The 19,341-nt window shown below is 44.4% G+C and overlaps 1 pseudogene; it reads right to left on the minus strand.

Annotated features, from left to right (window-relative positions):
• Positions 1-18,634: 18,634 nt before the first annotated feature.
• LOC134930594 (5S ribosomal RNA) lies at positions 18,635-18,754 on the minus strand (annotated as a pseudogene).
• Between the last annotated feature and the right edge of the window lie 587 nt (positions 18,755-19,341).

Raw genomic sequence — 19,341 nt, forward strand, 5'->3', positions numbered from 1 at the left:
AGACACAGCCCTCTCTTGGTTCCTATCCTACCTATCTAATCGTTCCTTCAATGTTCGCTTCTCTGAATCCACCTCCTCTTCACTACCTCTTTCAGTTGGAGTACCATAATCAATCTATACCTCTTCTCTTGGTAAACTAATCAGCTCTTTAGATTTCAGTATCATCCATCTATCCTCCTCTGATTTGTCACCATCTGTATTGGCCCGTGTCACTCAATGCCTTTCTGCCATTTCATCTTGCATGTCATCTCACTACCTCAAACTAAATATTTCCAAAACAGAGTTAATTATATTTCCACCGGTCAATAGTAGTTACCAACCTGATGTCTCTATTAGAGATGAGCGGGTTCGGTTCCTCGGAATCCGAACCCGCCCGAACTTCAGCTTTTTTTACACGGATCCGAGCGACTCGGATCTTCCCGCCTTGCTCGGTTAACCCGAGCGCGCCCGAACGTCATCATGACGCTGTCGGATTCTCGCGAGGCTCGGATTCTATCGCGAGACTCGGATTCTATATAAGGAGCCGCGCGTCGCCGCCATTTTACACGTGCATTGAGATTGATAGTGAGAGGACGTGGCTGGAGTCCTCTCCGTTTAGAGAAGAAATAGATAGGAGAGTGAGAGTGAGACAGTGACACTTCATTTACTGGAGCTTAGGAGGAGTACTCAGACAGAGAGTGCAGAATTTTGCTGATAGTATTAGTTAGTTATACTAGTGACAGAGTGACACAGTGACACTTCATTTACTGGAGCTTAGGAGGAGTACTCAGACAGAGAGTGCAGAATTTTGCTGATAGTATTAGTTAGTTATACTAGTGACTGACCAGTGACCACCAGTGCAGTTTTATATTATTTAATATAATCCGTTCTCTGCCTGAAAAAACGATACACAGTGACTCAGTCACATACCATATCTGTGCTCAGCCCAGTGTGCTGCTGCATCATCTATGTATAATATCTGACTGTGCTCACACAGCTTAATTGTGGGGTAGACTGGGGAGCAGTTAGGTTATAGCAGGAGCCAGGAGTACATATTAAAAAATTAAACAGTGCACACTTTTTTTCTGCAGGAGTGCCACTGCCAGTGTGACTGACCAGTGACCTGACCACCAGTATATAGTATACTATATTGTATTGTGAATGTCTGCCTGTAAAAGTTAAACACACGTCGTGTGACTTGTGTGGTGTTTTTTTATTCTATAAAATAAAAAACTCATTCTGCTGACAGACAGTGTCCAGCAGGTCCGTCATTATATAATATATACCTGTCCGGCTGCAGTAGTGATATATATATATTTTTTATATCATTATTTATCATCCAGTCGCAGCAGACACAGTACGGTAGTTCACGGCTGTAGCTACCTCTGTGTCGGCACTCGGCAGTCCGTCCATAATTGTATACCACCTACCCGTGGTTTTTTTTTTCTTTCTTCTTTATACATACTACATCTCATTATCAACCAGTCTATATTAGCAGCAGACACAGTACGGTAGTCCACGGCTGTAGCTACCTCTGTGTCTCACTCGGCAGTCCGTCCATAATTGTATACCACCTACCCGTGGTTTTTTTTTTCTTTCTTCTTTATACATACTACATCTCATTATCATCCAGTCTATATTAGCAGCAGACACAGTACAGTACGGTAGTCCACGGCTGTAGCTACCTCTGTGTCGGCACTCGGCAGTCCGTCCATAATTGTATACCACCTACCCGTGGTTTTTTTTTCTTTCTTCTTTATACATACTACATCTCATTATCAACCAGTCTATATTAGCAGCAGACACAGTACGGTAGTCCACGGCTGTAGCTACCTCTGTGTCGGCACTCGGCAGTCCGTCCATAATTGTATACCACCTACCCGTGGTTTTTTTTTTCTTCTTCTTTATACATACTACATCTCATTATCATCCAGTCTATATTAGCAGCAGACACAGTACAGTACGGTAGTCCACGGCTGTAGCTACCTCTGTGTCGGCACTCGGCAGTCCGTCCATAATTGTATACCACCTACCCGTGGTTTTTTTTTTTCTTTCTTCTTTATACATACTACATCTCATTATCATCCAGTCTATATTAGCAGCAGACACAGTACAGTATGGTAGTCCACGGCTGTAGCTACCTCTGTGTCGGCACTCGGCAGTCCGTCCATAATTGTATACCACCTACCCGTGGTTTTTTTTTCTTTCTTCTTTATACATACTACATCTCATTATCATCCAGTCTATATTAGCAGCAGACACAGTACAGTACGGTAGTCCACGGCTGTAGCTACCTCTGTGTCGGCACTCGGCAGTCCATCCATAATTGTATACCACCTACCCGTGGTTTTTTTTTCTTTCTTCTTTATACATACTACATCTCATTATCATCCAGTCTATATTAGCAGCAGACACAGTACAGTACGGTAGTCCACGGCTGTAGCTACCTCTGTGTCGGCACTCGGCAGTCCGTCCATAATTGTATACCACCTACCCGTGGTTTTTTTTTTCTTTCTTCTTTATACATACTACATCTCATTATCAACCAGTCTATATTAGCAGCAGACACAGTACGGTAGTCCACGGCTGTAGCTACCTCTGTGTCGGCACTTGGCAGTCCGTCCATAATTGTATACCACCTACCCGTGGTTTTTTTTTTCTTTCTTCTTTATATATACTACATCTCATTATCATCCAGTCTATATTAGCAGCAGACACAGTACAGTACGGTAGTCCACGGCTGTAGCTACCTCTGTGTCGGCACTCGGCAGTCCGTCCATAATTGTATACCACCTACCCGTGGTTTTTTTTTCTTTCTTCTTTATACATACTACATCTCATTATCAACCAGTCTATATTAGCAGCAGACACAGTACAGTACGGTAGTCCACGGCTGTAGCTACCTCTGTGTCGGCACTCGGCAGTCCGTCCATAATTGTATACCACCTACCCGTGGTTTTTTTTTCTTTCTTCTTTATACATACTACATCTCATTATCATCCAGTCTATATTAGCAGCAGACACAGTACAGTACGGTAGTCCACGGCTGTAGCTACCTCTGTGTCGGCACTCGGCAGTCCATCCATAATTGTATACCACCTACCCGTGGTTTTTTTTTCTTTCTTCTTTATACATACTACATCTCATTATCATCCAGTCTATATTAGCAGCAGACACAGTACAGTACGGTAGTCCACGGCTGTAGCTACCTCTGTGTCGGCACTCGGCAGTCCGTCCATAATTGTATACCACCTACCCGTGGTTTTTTTTTTTCTTTCTTCTTTATACATACTACATCTCATTATCAACCAGTCTATATTAGCAGCAGACACAGTACGGTAGTCCACGGCTGTAGCTACCTCTGTGTCGGCACTCGGCAGTCCATCCATAATTGTATACCACCTACCCGTGGTTTTTTTTTCTTTCTTCTTTATACATACATACTACATCTCATTATCATCCAGTCTATATTAGCAGCAGACACAGTACAGTACAATAGTCCACGGCTGTAGCTACCTCTGTGTCGGCACTCGGCAGTCCATCCATAATTGTATACTAGTATCCATCCATCTCCATTGTTTACCTGAGGTGCCTTTTAGTTGTGCCTATTAAAATATGGAGAACAAAAATGTTGAGGTTCCAAAATTAGGGAAAGATCAAGATCCACTTCCACCTCGTGCTGGAGCTGCTGCCACTAGTCATGGCCGAGACGATGAAATGCCAGCAACGTCGTCTGCCAAGGCCGATGCCCAATGTCATAGTACAGAGCATGTCAAATCCAAAACACCAAATATCAGTAAAAAAAGGACTCCAAAACCTAAAATAAAATTGTCGGAGGAGAAGCGTAAACTTGCCAATATGCCATTTACCACACGGAGTGGCAAGGAACGGCTGAGGCCCTGGCCTATGTTCATGGCTAGTGGTTCAGCTTCACATGAGGATGGAAGCACTCAGCCTCTCGCTAGAAAACTGAAAAGACTCAAGCTGGCAAAAGCACCGCAAAGAACTGTGCGTTCTTCGAAATCCCAAATCCACAAGGAGAGTCCAATTGTGTCGGTTGCGATGCCTGACCTTCCCAACACTGGACGTGAAGAGCATGCGCCTTCCACCATTTGCACGCCCCCTGCAAGTGCTGGAAGGAGCACCCGCAGTCCATTCCTGATAGTCAGATTGAAGATGAAGATGTTGAAGTACACCAGGATGAGGAGGATATGGGTGTTGCTGGCGCTGGGGAGGAAATTGACCAGGAGGATTCTGATGGTGAGGTGGTTTGTTTAAGTCAGGCACCCGGGGAGACACCTGTTGTCCGTGGGAGGAATATGGCCGTTGACATGCCTGGTGAAAATACCAAAAAAATCAGCTCTTCAGTGTGGAGGTATTTCAACAGAAAAGCGGACAACAGGTGTCAAGCCGTGTGTTGCCTTTGTCAAGCTGTAATAAGTAGGGGTAAGGACGTTAACCACCTCGGAACATCCTCCCTTATACGTCACCTGCAGCGCATTCATAATAAGTCAGTGACAAGTTCAAAAACTTTGGGCGACAGCGGAAGCAGTCCACTGACCAGTAAATCCCTTCCTCTTGTAACCAAGCTCACGCAAACCACCCCACCAACTCCCTCAGTGTCAATTTCCTCCTTCCCCATGAATGCCAATAGTCCTGCAGGCCATGTCACTGGCAATTCTGACGAGTCCTCTCCTGCCTGGGATTCCTCCGATGCATCCTTGCGTGTAACGCCTACTGCTGCTGGCGCTGCTGTTGTTGCTGCTGGGAGTCGATGGTCATCCCAGAGGGGAAGTCGTAAGCCCACTTGTACTACTTCCAGTAAGCAATTGACTGTCCAACAGTCCTTTGCGAGGAAGATGAAATATCACAGCAGTCATCCTGCTGCAAAGCGGATAACTGAGGCCTTGACAACTATGTTGGTGTTAGACGTGCGTCCGGTATCCGCCGTTAGTTCACAGGGAACTAGACAATTTATTGAGGCAGTGTGCCCCCGTTACCAAATACCATCTAGGTTCCACTTCTCTAGGCAGGCGATACCGAGAATGTACACGGACGTCAGAAAAAGACTCACCAGTGTCCTAAAAAATGCAGTTGTACCCAATGTCCACTTAACCACGGACATGTGGACAAGTGGAGCAGGGCAGGGTCAGGACTATATGACTGTGACAGCCCACTGGGTAGATGTATGGACTCCCGCCGCAAGAACAGCAGCGGCGGCACCAGTAGCAGCATCTCGCAAACGCCAACTCTTTCCTAGGCAGGCTACGCTTTGTATCACCGCTTTCCAGAATACGCACACAGCTGAAAACCTCTTACGGCAACTGAGGAAGATCATCGCGGAATGGCTTACCCCAATTGGACTCTCCTGTGGATTTGTGGCATCGGACAACGCCAGCAATATTGTGTGTGCATTAAATATGGGCAAATTCCAGCACGTCCCATGTTTTGCACATACCTTGAATTTGGTGGTGCAGAATTTTTTAAAAAACGACAGGGGCGTGCAAGAGATGCTGTCGGTGGCCAGAAGAATTGCGGGACACTTTCGGCGTACAGGCACCACGTACAGAAGACTGGAGCACCACCAAAAACTACTGAACCTGCCCTGCCATCATCTGAAGCAAGAAGTGGTAACGAGGTGGAATTCAACCCTCTATATGCTTCAGAGGTTGGAGGAGCAGCAAAAGGCCATTCAAGCCTATACAATTGAGCACGATATAGGAGGTGGAATGCACCTGTCTCAAGCGCAGTGGAGAATGATTTCAACGTTGTGCAAGGTTCTGATGCCCTTTGAACTTGCCACACGTGAAGTCAGTTCAGACACTGCCAGCCTGAGTCAGGTCATTCCCCTCATCAGGCTTTTGCAGAAGAAGCTGGAGACATTGAAGGAGGAGCTAACACGGAGCGATTCCGCTAGGCATGTGGGACTTGTGGATGGAGCCCTTAATTCGCTTAACAAGGATTCACGGGTGGTCAATCTGTTGAAATCAGAGCACTACATTTTGGCCACCGTGCTCGATCCTAGATTTAAAGCCTACCTTGGATCTCTCTTTCCGGCAGACACAAGTCTGCTGGGGTTGAAAGACCTGCTGGTGAGAAAATTGTCAAGTCAAGCGGAACGCGACCTGTCAACATCTCCTCCTTCACATTCTCCCGCAACTGGGGGTGCGAGGAAAAGGCTCAGAATTCCGAGCCCACCCGCTGGCGGTGATGCAGGGCAGTCTGGAGCGACTGCTGATGCTGACATCTGGTCCGGACTGAAGGACCTGACAACGATTACGGACATGTCGTCTACTGTCACTGCATATGATTCTCTCACCATTGAAAGAATGGTGGAGGATTATATGAGTGACCGCATCCAAGTAGGCACGTCACACAGTCCGTACTTATACTGGCAGGAAAAAGAGGCAATTTGGAGGCCCTTGCACAAACTGGCTTTATTCTACCTAAGTTGCCCTCCCACAAGTGTGTACTCCGAAAGAGTGTTTAGTGCCGCCGCTCACCTTGTCAGCAATCGGCGTACGAGGTTACATCCAGAAAATGTGGAGAAGATGATGTTCATTAAAATGAATTATAATCAATTCCTCCGTGGAGACATTGACCAGCAGCAATTGCCTCCACAAAGTACACAGGGAGCTGAGATGGTGGATTCCAGTGGGGACGAATTGATAATCTGTGAGGAGGGGGATGTACACGGTGATATATCGGAGGATGATGATGATGTGGACATCTTGCCTCTGTAGAGCCAGTTTGTGCAAGGAGAGATTAATTGCTTCTTTTTTGGTGGGGGTCCAAACCAACCCGTCATTTCAGTCACAGTCGTGTGGCAGACCCTGTCACTGAAATGATGGGTTGGTTAAAGTGTGCATGTCCTGTTTATACAACATAAGGGTGGGTGGGAGGGCCCAAGGACAATTCCATCTTGCACCTCTTTTTTCTTTAATTTTTCTTTGCGTCATGTGCTGTTTGGGGAGGGTTTTTTGGAAGGGACATCCTGCGTGACACTGCAGTGCCACTCCTAGATGGGCCCGGTGTTTGTGTCGGCCACTAGGGTCGCTTATCTTACTCACACAGTCAGCTACCTCATTGCGCCTCTTTTTTTCTTTGCGTCATGTGCTGTTTGGGGAGGGTTTTTTGGAAGGGCCATCCTGCGTGACACTGCAGTGCCACTCCTAGATGGGCCCGGTGTTTGTGTCGGCCACTAGGGTCGCTTATCTTACTCACACAGTCAGCTACCTCATTGCGCCTCTTTTTTTCTTTGCGTCATGTGCTTTTTGGGTAGGGTTTTTTGGAAGGGCCATCCTGCGTGACACTGCAGTGCCACTCCTAGATGGGCCCGGTGTTTGTGTCGGCCACTAGGGTCGCTTATCTTACTCACACAGTCAGCTACCTCATTGCGCCTCTTTTTTTCTTTGCGTCATGTGCTGTTTGGGGAGGGTTTTTTGGAAGGGCCATCCTGCGTGACACTGCAGTGCCACTCCTAGATGGGCCCGGTGTTTGTGTCGGCCACTAGGGTCGCTTATCTTACTCACACAGTCAGCTACCTCATTGCGCCTCTTTTTTTCTTTGCGTCATGTGCTTTTTGGGTAGGGTTTTTTGGAAGGGCCATCCTGCGTGACACTGCAGTGCCACTCCTAGATGGGCCCGGTGTTTGTGTCGGCCACTAGGGTCGCTTATCTTACTCACACAGTCAGCTACCTCATTGCGCCTCTTTTTTTCTTTGCGTCATGTGCTGTTTGGGGAGGGTTTTTTGGAAGGGCCATCCTGCGTGACACTGCAGTGACACTCCTAGATGGGCCCGGTGTTTGTGTCGGCCACTAGGGTCGCTTATCTTACTCACACAGTCAGCTACCTCATTGCGCCTCTTTTTTTCTTTGCGTCATGTGCTGTTTGGGGAGGGTTTTTTGGAAGGGCCATCCTGCGTGACACTGCAGTGCCACTCCTAGATGGGCCCGGTGTTTGTGTCGGCCACTAGGGTCGCTTATCTTACTCACACAGTCAGCTACCTCATTGCGCCTCTTTTTTTCTTTGCGTCATGTGCTGTTTGGGGAGGGTTTTTTGGAAGGGCCATCCTGCGTGACACTGCAGTGCCACTCCTAGATGGGCCCGGTGTTTGTGTCGGCCACTAGGGTCGCTTATCTTACTCACACAGTCAGCTACCTCATTGCGCCTCTTTTTTTCTTTGCGTCATGTGCTGTTTGGGGAGGGTTTTTTGGAAGGGCCATCCTGCGTGACACTGCAGTGCCACTCCTAGATGGGCCCGGTGTTTGTGTCGGCCACTAGGGTCGCTTATCTTACTCACACAGCTACCTCATTGCGCCTCTTTTTTTCTTTGCGTCATGTGCTGTTTGGGGAGGGTTTTTTGGAAGGGCCATCCTGCGTGACACTGCAGTGCCACTCCTAGATGGGCCCGGTGTTTGTGTCGGCCACTAGGGTCGCTTATCTTACTCACACAGCGACCTCGGTGCAAATTTTAGGACTAAAAATAATATTGTGAGGTGTGAGGTATTCAGAATAGACTGAAAATGAGTGTAAATTATGGTTTTTGAGGTTAATAATACTTTGGGATCAAAATGACCCCCAAATTCTATGATTTAAGCTGTTTTTTAGGGTTTTTTGAAAAAAACACCCGAATCCAAAACACACCCGAATCCGACAAAAAAAATTCGGTGAGGTTTTGCCAAAACGCGGTCGAACCCGAAACACGGCCGCGGAACCGAACCCAAAACCAAAACACAAAACCCGAAAAATTTCCGGCGCTCATCTCTAGTCTCTATCAATGAGAACTCAACTATCAATCCTACAACACAAGCTCGCTGCCTAGGTGTCATACTTGACTCAGACTTGTCCTTTGCTTCCGACTTTCAATCTGTCTCAAAATCATGCTACATGCATCTAAAAAACATATCCAAAATACGACCATACTTTACACAAGACACTACAAAAACTCTAATCCATGCTCTCATTATCTCCCGCATTGATTATTGCAATAGTCTTCTTTCTGGTCTTACCAAAAAGAGACTCTCACCACTACAATCCATTCTGAATGCAGCTGCAAGGCTAATCTTCCTCTCTAGACGTTTATCAGCTGCAGATCCACTCTGTCTGTCCCTCCATTAGTTACCTGTATTCTACTGTATTCAATATAAAATACTTTTACTCACACGCAAGGCCATTAACCAAACTACACCAATGTGCATCTCTTCACTTATCTCAAAATATTTCCCAACCCAACCTCTCCGCTCTTCACAAGATCTACGTCTCTCATCCACACTTATTACTCGCTCCCATGCATGATTGCAGGACTTTCTTTGGGCTGCACCCACTCTGTAGAATGCCCTACTACGCACAATAAGACTCTCCCCATGTCTCCAAATCTTCAAGCATGCCCTGAAAACTCACCTCTTCGGGCTAGCTTATCACATTCCAGAACCGCTCTCTCAACCTTCATAAGCTTTCCTATCCAATTATATCCTCACTGCGACAGTCCACACATATCCTCCACATATTTTCTCTTTTTGTTCACTTTCCCTTCCTTCGGACCCTGGTTTATCATTACTGTGATGTTATACAATGCAGCCCACCTAGAACCTTTGTAATCCGGTGGACAACTATGCAACAGATAGCACCTATCCTTGTGAATTAATGCCTATTTCCCTATAGATTGTAAGCTTGTGAGCAGGGCCTTCCTACCTCTATGACTGTTTGTTATTACACAGTTTTGTTTTTCCAGCGTGTCCAGTTGTAAAGCGCAACGGAATTTGCAGCGCTATATAAGAAACTGTTAATAAATAAATAAATAATAATAATAATAATAATGTGACCATGTAAAACTATCATAATACATAAAAAGTGTGAGTACATGGGTAAATGTAAAATAATAATTTAATCCTGATTCAGAGTCATGTTCCTATGTCAGATCATATGGCATGTACATTAAAATGCTTAACTTAAATCAAACATATATTTAGTAACTATGTGAATAATAACTGTGGACGTAGCAGGGCCTCTGGCTGAATGATCAGGCATCCAAACACTGGATTCTCACTGTGGTTAGCTTGAATCTGATCTCATAGTATGGGAAAACTGTTAGGTCACAAGGGCTGTACAAACCAAAGGCATATCTACCGTAGCTGCAGGGGGTGCAGTTGCACCCATGGGCCCAGTTCCTTCTATACCCACTGCTCACCTCACGCTACATAACACTGCTGGGAGGGATGGCATTCCCCACATGCGTCCGACATCTCTTCCATCTCTGACTCAGACTGCAGTGAGCCTACTGTCCTCCCAAAGCCCGCCTAGGTGTATATTTACTAAAGTGCGGGTTTATAAAAGTGGAGATGTTGCCCATAACAACAAATCAGATTCTTCTTATCATTTATCTATCACCTTCTTGGAGATAATAGCTAGAATCTGATTGGTTGCTATGGGCAACATTTACACTTCTATAAACCCGCACCTTAGAAAATGTACCCCCAACTGTCCTTCCCAAATGCACCTACTGCCGTCCCCAGCACACCACTGGTCACTTACACCTATGTAAGCTCTCCTTCGCTGTCTCTTGATGTTAGTGAGACAGACAGAGTGGAGAGTGCTGCTGAGCTAAGCCTGATTGAAAACTCACAGGGGGACCTGGGCTAGCATATATAGGGGCATGAGGAGATTTGAGACATATCAAGGGGCTTGAGGGGGTTCTAAGGCATATACAGTGCAGCATAAAAAAAATGGTGGCAACCCTACCTGTAATCCAACACAGCAGAGCAATATTTTCTGCCTACTGGTAGGGGGGATGATGTCACACCTCCCAGCATTCCCTGATCCCCAGTGAGGCATTGTGGATGTAGGATCTAGACTCATGAAGTATAAAAAACAGATGAACAGGCAATTGACTAAAGCTGGGCAGCGACTAAATCCCCTTCGCCGGAAGGGCCTTGTTGCATCAGGCGCTGGGCAAAATAATCATCTATTGGGAACAGTGGGGCAGATGTATTAACCTGGAGAAGGCATAAGGAAGTGGCAAGGTGATAAAGGCACCAGCCAATCAGATACTAACTGTTAATTTACATATTGGAGCTGATTGGCTGGTGCCTTTATCACTTTGCACATATCACTGGTTTATCACTTCCTTATGCCTTCTCCAGGTTAATACATCTGCCCCAGTATTCTGTGACAAGCAAAGCAGTGTGGACTGAGCCACCATGCCTGAAGCATGGCGAATGTACAACTTTGTACTGTTGGAGGCCAAATAGCAGGGAAAAACCTAGATTTTACATCCAGGTCCTTAAAGCGAAGGGGACGTAGGTTCAACCACGAAAACTGAGCTGTAATTTTATACAGTGTCTAGTGATACTGCAGTTAGGGCTGGCGCAACACACTCAGCATAGTATGCAAAGCAGGGAGGGACCAGGCAGGAGAAGCGCTCTCTCCGCTCTGCTACCTTGCTGTCTGATGTTGCTGTTGGCTGCCGCTGTGCCTGTCAAAGTTATCAAGCAGCAATGCTGACGGCATGAAGCAGTGTCAGCTCCCTCCCTCCTCTCTCCTCCCCGCTGCACTTACCAAGTTGTATGACAAACAGCAGTGCAATCAGCTTGAAAAGTGGCTCTTCTGGTGTCAGCTCCTCCTCTCTCCTTCCCTCTTCTCCCTGCTGCACCTGTCAATCTGTATCACAGGCACTGGCACCAGTCCACCTGGTGCTGATCTCCAGAGTCAGGTCTCACACTCCAGGCAGCAGCAGGCACTTCAGTCTTCTACACTGCACCCCCACTCTCTACCCTATGCTCTTATTGACATTATGTGTAAGGGGCACTACTTCTGTGGGCATTATGTGTAAGGGGCACTACTACTGTGGACATTATGTGTATATGGGGCACTATTGTAGGCACTGTGTATAAAGGGAACTACTGTGGGCATTGGGGTACAGGAAAACACCCAAAACAAATAAACCCCGGTGGGCCCCACTGCCTGGAGACCCACCCTTCCTCTAGGAATGCAGTTCCAGATTGTGCACTTGAATTATACATTATACATATGTTACATTATACTGCAAATTACTATGGTGTATTTTCTACAGTGCATTGCTGTTAATAATCATGCATCAACTAGCAGTATTTACTATATCAAGGGGCCCAGGCCATGCACTTTCTAATGGTTAGCCAAGCCTCTAAGCATGATGTGCCCCTACCACTGCCTTCCCCCGATGGGCCCTCCATGCCCCAGTCTGACACTCTGTATAAGGGGTACTACTGTGTGGTATACCATGTATAAGGGGCACTACTGTGTTGCGTAACGTGAATAAGGGGCACTACTGTGTGTTCAGTAACATGTATAAGGGGCACTACTGTTGGCGAAAAATGTATAAGGGGCATCACTGTGTTGCGTAAAATGTATAAGGGGTACTACGGTGTAGCGTAATTTGTGTAAGGGACACTACTATGTGGTGTAATCCAAATCAGGATCACTATGTTCGATGTAATGTGAATAAGATTATGCTACTGTGTGGTGTAATTTGATTTGAGGTTACTGTTTGTGGGTCCACGCCCCTTCCTTGTGAGACCACACCCTTTTTGCAGCACATGTTGTCCCTTTATTACATATCGGGGGGGGGGGGGCAACAACCTAGCACATTCCCTGACTGCAGGAATATCATAATTTAAAGGAAAAATAAATAGTTGGAGACAGTAAGTACGCCCACTGTACAGCACTAGGCAAGCCCATTCTGGTAAAGTGCTGCCGAGAGATTTGTCTATAGAAGTTATGGTGGGGCTCTAATTATGTCCACCAGGGATTGCTGGTTTAATCCACCTTGGTTTAAACCACTCTGTTTTTTTTTTATTATGCTGTGACTACAAGCACAGCGCCGTGACTTCTTATAAAAAGTCTATTAAAAGGGAATACCTCTGGTATTATTCCACATTATTACTACTTGTGTTCTTCATTTGATTGAGCTGAACCAATGCAGTTAATTCACACACACAACAGAGATATATGGAGAGTGGGAGGGTGAACCAGATCAGAGAGGTACTAAATTTGTCTAACATCAGCTAAGACTTCACAAACTTTCCTCTAATATAAGACAGGAGAAAACCACAATCAACATTCTCAATTTTAAAGGGTAAGCAATTCCAACACATAAAAGCGGCAATACACAGAGAAACACCTTATGGTTTAATCTCCTTCATGTTTATTTCAATTCAAAATCTTCAGTCCTATTGAGATGTATATGAGTGTACTTTGTATGTTTTAATATGTTTTAGTCTATCTACGTATATATATGTATATGTAATAGGAATAAAGGGGCTAATTCAGGTTGGATCGAAAATCGCGTTCCATCCGGAATTTTTGCGGTGGGTCCGCGGGTGCATGCGCAGCACCCATACTGCATGTGCGCCCGCACTTTCTGCGGGGGGCCGCAGAAAATGTGATCGCCTCTGCCTGCCAATCAGGTAGAGGCGGGCGGGGAGGAGACGAGCATTGCGGGGAGGGGCAAACCTAACGGTGGGTGGAGGTGGACGAACATAAGCGTGTCAGGGGCGTGGTCGCAGCGACAGGTTAAATGGCGGCGGGACTCCTGCAGCCGCAGCTAAGCTGTTCCGGCAGGAGTCGTCTTTAGTTTCTGCTGACAAGCAGAAATTGCGAAGCAATTGCAATTTCTGCTTGTCGAAGGGGGAAAGGGGCGCCAGTCAGTATGCTGGGCGGCCTTGCCCAGCAATGGGCAGCCCACAGCAAGCAACCAAAAGGATAGCAAATTCTGCTGATTATTAGAATTTGCTATCCTTACTGAATTAGCCCCAATAAGCAGTAAATGATGTAAAATAAAACATATCAAATCCTAATAAATTTGGATTGTTAATGTTAGAATGCAATAAAACACGGTTGATCAAGGTTTCGTATACATAGCAATGTTTCATAGTATTAATATAAAGATTCCATTTTTTTAAATCAAAACATCCCCCCCTTCCCCCCCCCCCACACACACACACACACACACACACACACACACACACATTTTCCCTATCCTCAAAGATATTTACTGGGATAGCTGCTGTGGTTCAGAGATGTTTTTACTCCAGTAGCAGAGAGAAAATTATTTTCTTCCCAAGTTTGCAAATACCCTTCAAGAACTCATGGGAGAGTACCACAGGAGCAAGAGAAAAAAAATGTTGATCCATAAACTGTGGTTGCACAATGGTTTCAACCTGCTTCCATGGTCAACTGTTCATAAAAGCTGTCACCATTATAGCTGCTATTAGCCTTCCCTTCCCTGTCACAGGAGTGGTGTGGATGGATTCAGAAATCTTCCGATGAGCTCTTGAATAAAGGGTAATATCGTGGTTTGTGGTCCAGGGTTCCCCATGGCTTGATCATCAATAGGATGTACATCCTTTGCAGCTTGGTGCATTTTTTTTTTTAAGGAAAAAAACTGCGATATTGGATGGACTTGGGCGTTCAGGAGCCTTTACAGCAAGAATTCCAGAAAGTGGGACAACAATGCGACTCAGGACTTCCAGAGGAGCATTGGAACCTCTGAACCTCTGAACCTCATAAAAATAGTCATTGTTAAAGAAACTGAACATTTTCCACTAAATAAAGTAGATCTACACCTGGAGGTGCATACCCAAGCTGTACCTGTACTAAGACATGAAGGATTACATTATATATTATTACATTATATATATTACATTATATTATATATATTACATTATATATATTATATACATATATATATTACATATATATATATATATTATATTACATATATACACATATATATATATATATTATATACATTATATATATTATATATATTAGGATTATATATTTTATTTTTCTATAAATAAGCACACCTGGTGATGAGTCTCTTTTAGCCCATGAGAAAAACCAAAGAAGCGTGGTTGAAATGGGCGTCAGGCCGGCGCTGATTATTACTGTGTTATGCTGTTGGACCAATAAACCCTGCTTAAATGTGAGTGCTGTTCCATTATCTTTTCATCCTGCTGTTAAAAGTGAGTGTGTACAGTAGAGATGAGCGGGTTCGGTTTCTCGGGATCCGAACCCCCCCGAACTTCACCCATTTTACACGGTTCAGATGCAGTCTCGGATCTTCCCGCCTTGCTCGGTTAACCTGAGCGCACCCGAACGTCATCATCCCGCTGTCGGATTCTCGCGAGATTCGTATTCTATATAAGGAGCCGCGCGTCGCCGCCATTTTCACTCGTGCATTGGAGATGATAGCGAGAGGACGTGGCTGCGTTCTCTCAGTTTCTGTGTTCAGTGTGCTGCAAATATCTGTGCTCAGTGTGCTGCAAATATCTGTGCTCAGTGTGCTGCAAATATCTGTGCTCAGTGTGCTGCAAATATCTACGTTCTCTGCCTGAAAACCGCTCCATATCTGTGCTGCATTGTAGTATATAGTAGGAGGACAATGCAGAATTTTGCTGACCACCAGTATATATATAGCAGTACGGTACAGTAGTCCATTGCTCTACCTCTGTGCCGTCAAGTATACTATCCATCCATACCTGTGCTGCATTGTAGTTGTGCACAGTATATAGTAGGAGGACAGTGCAGAATTTTGCTGACCACCAGTATATATATAGCAGTACGGTACAGTAGTCCATTGCTCTACCACTGTGTCGTCAAGTATACTATCCATCCATACCTGTGCTGCATTGTAGTTGTGCGCAGTATATAGTAGGAGGACAGTGCAGAATTTTGCTGACCACCAGTATATATATAGCAGTACGGTACAGTAGTCCATTGCTCTACCTCTGTGCCATCAAGTATACTATCCATCCATACCTGTGCTGCATTGTAGTTGTGCGCAGTATATAGTAGGAGGACAGTGCAGAATTTTGCTGACCACCAGTATATATATAGCAGTTCAGTACAGTAGTCCATTGCTCTACCTCTGTGTCGTCAAGTATACTATCCATCCATACCTGTGCTGCATTGTAGTTGTGCACAGTATATAGTAGGAGGACAGTGCAGAATTTTGCTGACCACCAGTATATATATAGCAGTACGGTACAGTAGTCCATTGCTCTACCTCTGTGTCGTCAAGTATACTATCCATCCATACCTGTGATGCATTGTAGTTGTGCGCAGTATATAGTAGGAGGACAGTACAGAATTTTGCTGACCACCAGTATATATATATATATATATATATATATTTATCTCTGCATCATGTGCTGTTTGGGGACTATTTTTTGAAGTGCCATCCTGTCTGGCACTACAGTGCAACTACTAGATAGGCCAGGTGTTTGTGTCGGCCACTTGGGTCACTTAGCTTAGCCATCCAGCGACCTTGGTGCACCTCTTTTTTTCTTTGCATCATGTGCTGTTTGGGGACTATTTTTTGAAGTGCCATCCTGTCTGACACTGCAGTGCCACTCCTAGATGGGCCAGGTGTTTGTGCCGGCCACTTGGGTCGCTTAGCTTAGTCATCCAGCGATCTTGGTGCAAATTTTAGGACTAAAAATAATATTGTGAGGTGTGAGGTGTTCAGAATAGACTGTAAATGAGTGGAAATTATGGTTATTGAGGTTAATAATACTATGGGATCAAAATGACCCCCAAATTCTATGATTTAAGCTGTTTTTTAGGGGTTTTTGAAAAAAAAACCCACCCAAATCCAAAACACACCCGAATCCGACAAAAAAATTTCAGGGAGGTTTTGCCAAAACGCGTCCGAATCCAAAACACGGGCGTGGAACCGAATCCAAAACTAAACCACAAAACATGAAAAATTTCCGGTGCACATCACTAGTGTACAGTACTTTACTGCAATATGGAACTGGCACCACTTATTTGAAATAACCTTTTTAGAGTGCTGTTTCTTTCCAGGATATATATACATATATATGTAGAAACAAAATATATATATGAGAAGAAGGAAGCTGAGCAGCGCCAATTAGCGATAACAATTTGTACTAGTATATGGACCAGAAATACTAAAAACCCTCCTCAAAAGGACACTCCCTTTAATATATTTAGGGTGTCAGCTTATCAGCTTACGTCTTAAGTCAAAAACACTGGTAAGGTGTTTTAAAAGTAATCTCAGAAATGGTGAGATAAGATACTTTAGAGCGACCAATGGTGTCAATTAATATTAAAATAGGAGGTTCTAATTAAAAAATTTTAGTCACAATAAAATTTGCACCAATAAAAGATATAACACAAAACCACAAAAAAAATACTAAAAAATTGTATAATCAGAGATAAAAAAGTAAATACAAAAGTATCTCCAACATGTAAAAAATATATGTTAAAAAACGTATATGGTATAGCATACGAGGACTCAATTTAAAATTGATATAATATAGATTAATAAGACCAACTTTAGGTAAAAAATCAATATCTTAACTTAAGAGAAGGTAGGTATTACCAACGCGTTTCGTCCTATCTGGACTTCCTCAAGGGGTAGTGGACAAGTGGGACAGCACAGGTATATATACACACCTTAATGAGGAAGTGATCACTACATCACTTCCTGTCAATTAGGAGCACCAGAAATTAACATATTAAAATACTTTCTAAAAGGAGGTTATAACATGTTCCTTCTACTCCTTGTATTGAGCTATGCAGAACCGCTATAGTATATTTCTGATTTGAGCTAAGGGAAGCTTTAAAAAGCTCCCTGAACATTGCTTAGCCGGACTTCCTGTCCGAACAGTAGGTGACATCACGTCCGCCCCACTTCCGGCGTCATGTCTCCGTTACCGCGCATGCGCCGGATACGGACGTCCCGGACCCACGGCGCATGCGCCCGCGAGTGGCATCCGGATCTTCACATAATCACTGTCACCGTGTTTTCGTCCATTGCACATGCGCCGGGTACGGTCGTCCCGAACCCACAGCGCATGCGCCCGCGAGCCACATCTAGTGTTCAATATAAGGCCAGCATGTATTTCATTAAGTTCTTTTATGTCTGTACCACCTCCTCCAGAACTGATTTCATTAATAAAGGGTAGTTCTGTATGTGGTCATGTTTATGTCCATTCCTTAACGCATCAGATGATATTATGGAGTTGACATCCATTTTCCTGGAGCATGCTGCTTGCAGACACTTATTACACATAGTCCCAGTGGCCATCTTTGGTAGGATATTCCTCAATGGGAATCACATAAAAAGAAATGGAGATAGGAGCAGGGTCATACAAAGGTTTCAGATGAATAAATTGCCTTCATCATTATTAATTATAATTTCCATATAGGATATTCCCTCAAAAATAGATGGTGTCTGGTATATAAATAGCCTTAGACCCACAAACATAACATATAAGCTGAAAATAGGTGTATATGGATGTAAGGTATACAAAAACATACATACATACAAAAAATATGAAAAATACCATAAATTCATCAAAAATATATGTAAATACTTTAAAAAAAAAATATATATATATATATATATATGAAAAGATTTTTGCATAAACATGTAAATATGTGCACCTTATAACGAAGACGGACACAAATAATAGAAACAGAGTGGCTAGAGAGTAATAGCAGTAAAGGTTTAATAAAGAATGCCAGGAAGTGAGTTACTTTAGGACAGTTCAAGAGACTACATATGTTCAAAGCTCATTTGCATAGCCTCCAAGACACCAGAATCCCCACGTGGAAGACATTGTAACACTCTCGCAACCCATATTCCAGCCTACAGCACCTGGTCTTCCATGATGGTTCCCCATCTATGTACTGGCCGGGCCCAAACACTGCTTGGCTTCCAAGATCGGGCGGAATTGGGCATTTCCAGTGTGGTATGGCTGTACTAGTGGTATAATATAGGGGTCTGCAAGGTGAGACAGTGGACAGAGTAAAGTAGGTCACCCTGGTAAGATGGTAAAAAGTGTAATGTGCTTACGTCATAGAAACGGGGCTATTTCATAGCCCTCGTTGAAGCCATCAGGATGCAGAGTGTTCAATTAAAAAATCCAGTACATCTCCCTCTTGGATAGGAGGTTGCCAAGGTCTCCACCTCTCTCGCCCAATGAGACAAGTTCAATGCCTTTGAAAGTCAGTTCCTCAGGGTCTGAATTGTGGCACATTGTTTTTAATATTCCTTATATGCTCCTGGATACAGATCTTCAGGGGTCTCTTGGTTTTTCCTATATATTTCATTCCACATGAGCATTCCAGCATGTAAATCACCGAGACCGTGTTACAATTAATGAACCCCTTGATCTTGTACTCTCTGGACCTATCCGTATTCTTAAAAGTCTTCCTGTTAGGGTGCAGATAACGACACACATTGCAGAGACCACACTTGTAGCATCCGACACATTTAGGCATCCACGGCATGATTTCTTTCTTCCTCAGCATGCTTGGTGCCACCTGGTCTTTGAGATTCTGTGATTTCCT

This window comes from Pseudophryne corroboree, chromosome 5, assembly GCF_028390025.1.
Source record: "Pseudophryne corroboree isolate aPseCor3 chromosome 5, aPseCor3.hap2, whole genome shotgun sequence".
In the NCBI taxonomy this organism is placed as follows: domain Eukaryota; kingdom Metazoa; phylum Chordata; class Amphibia; order Anura; family Myobatrachidae; genus Pseudophryne; species Pseudophryne corroboree.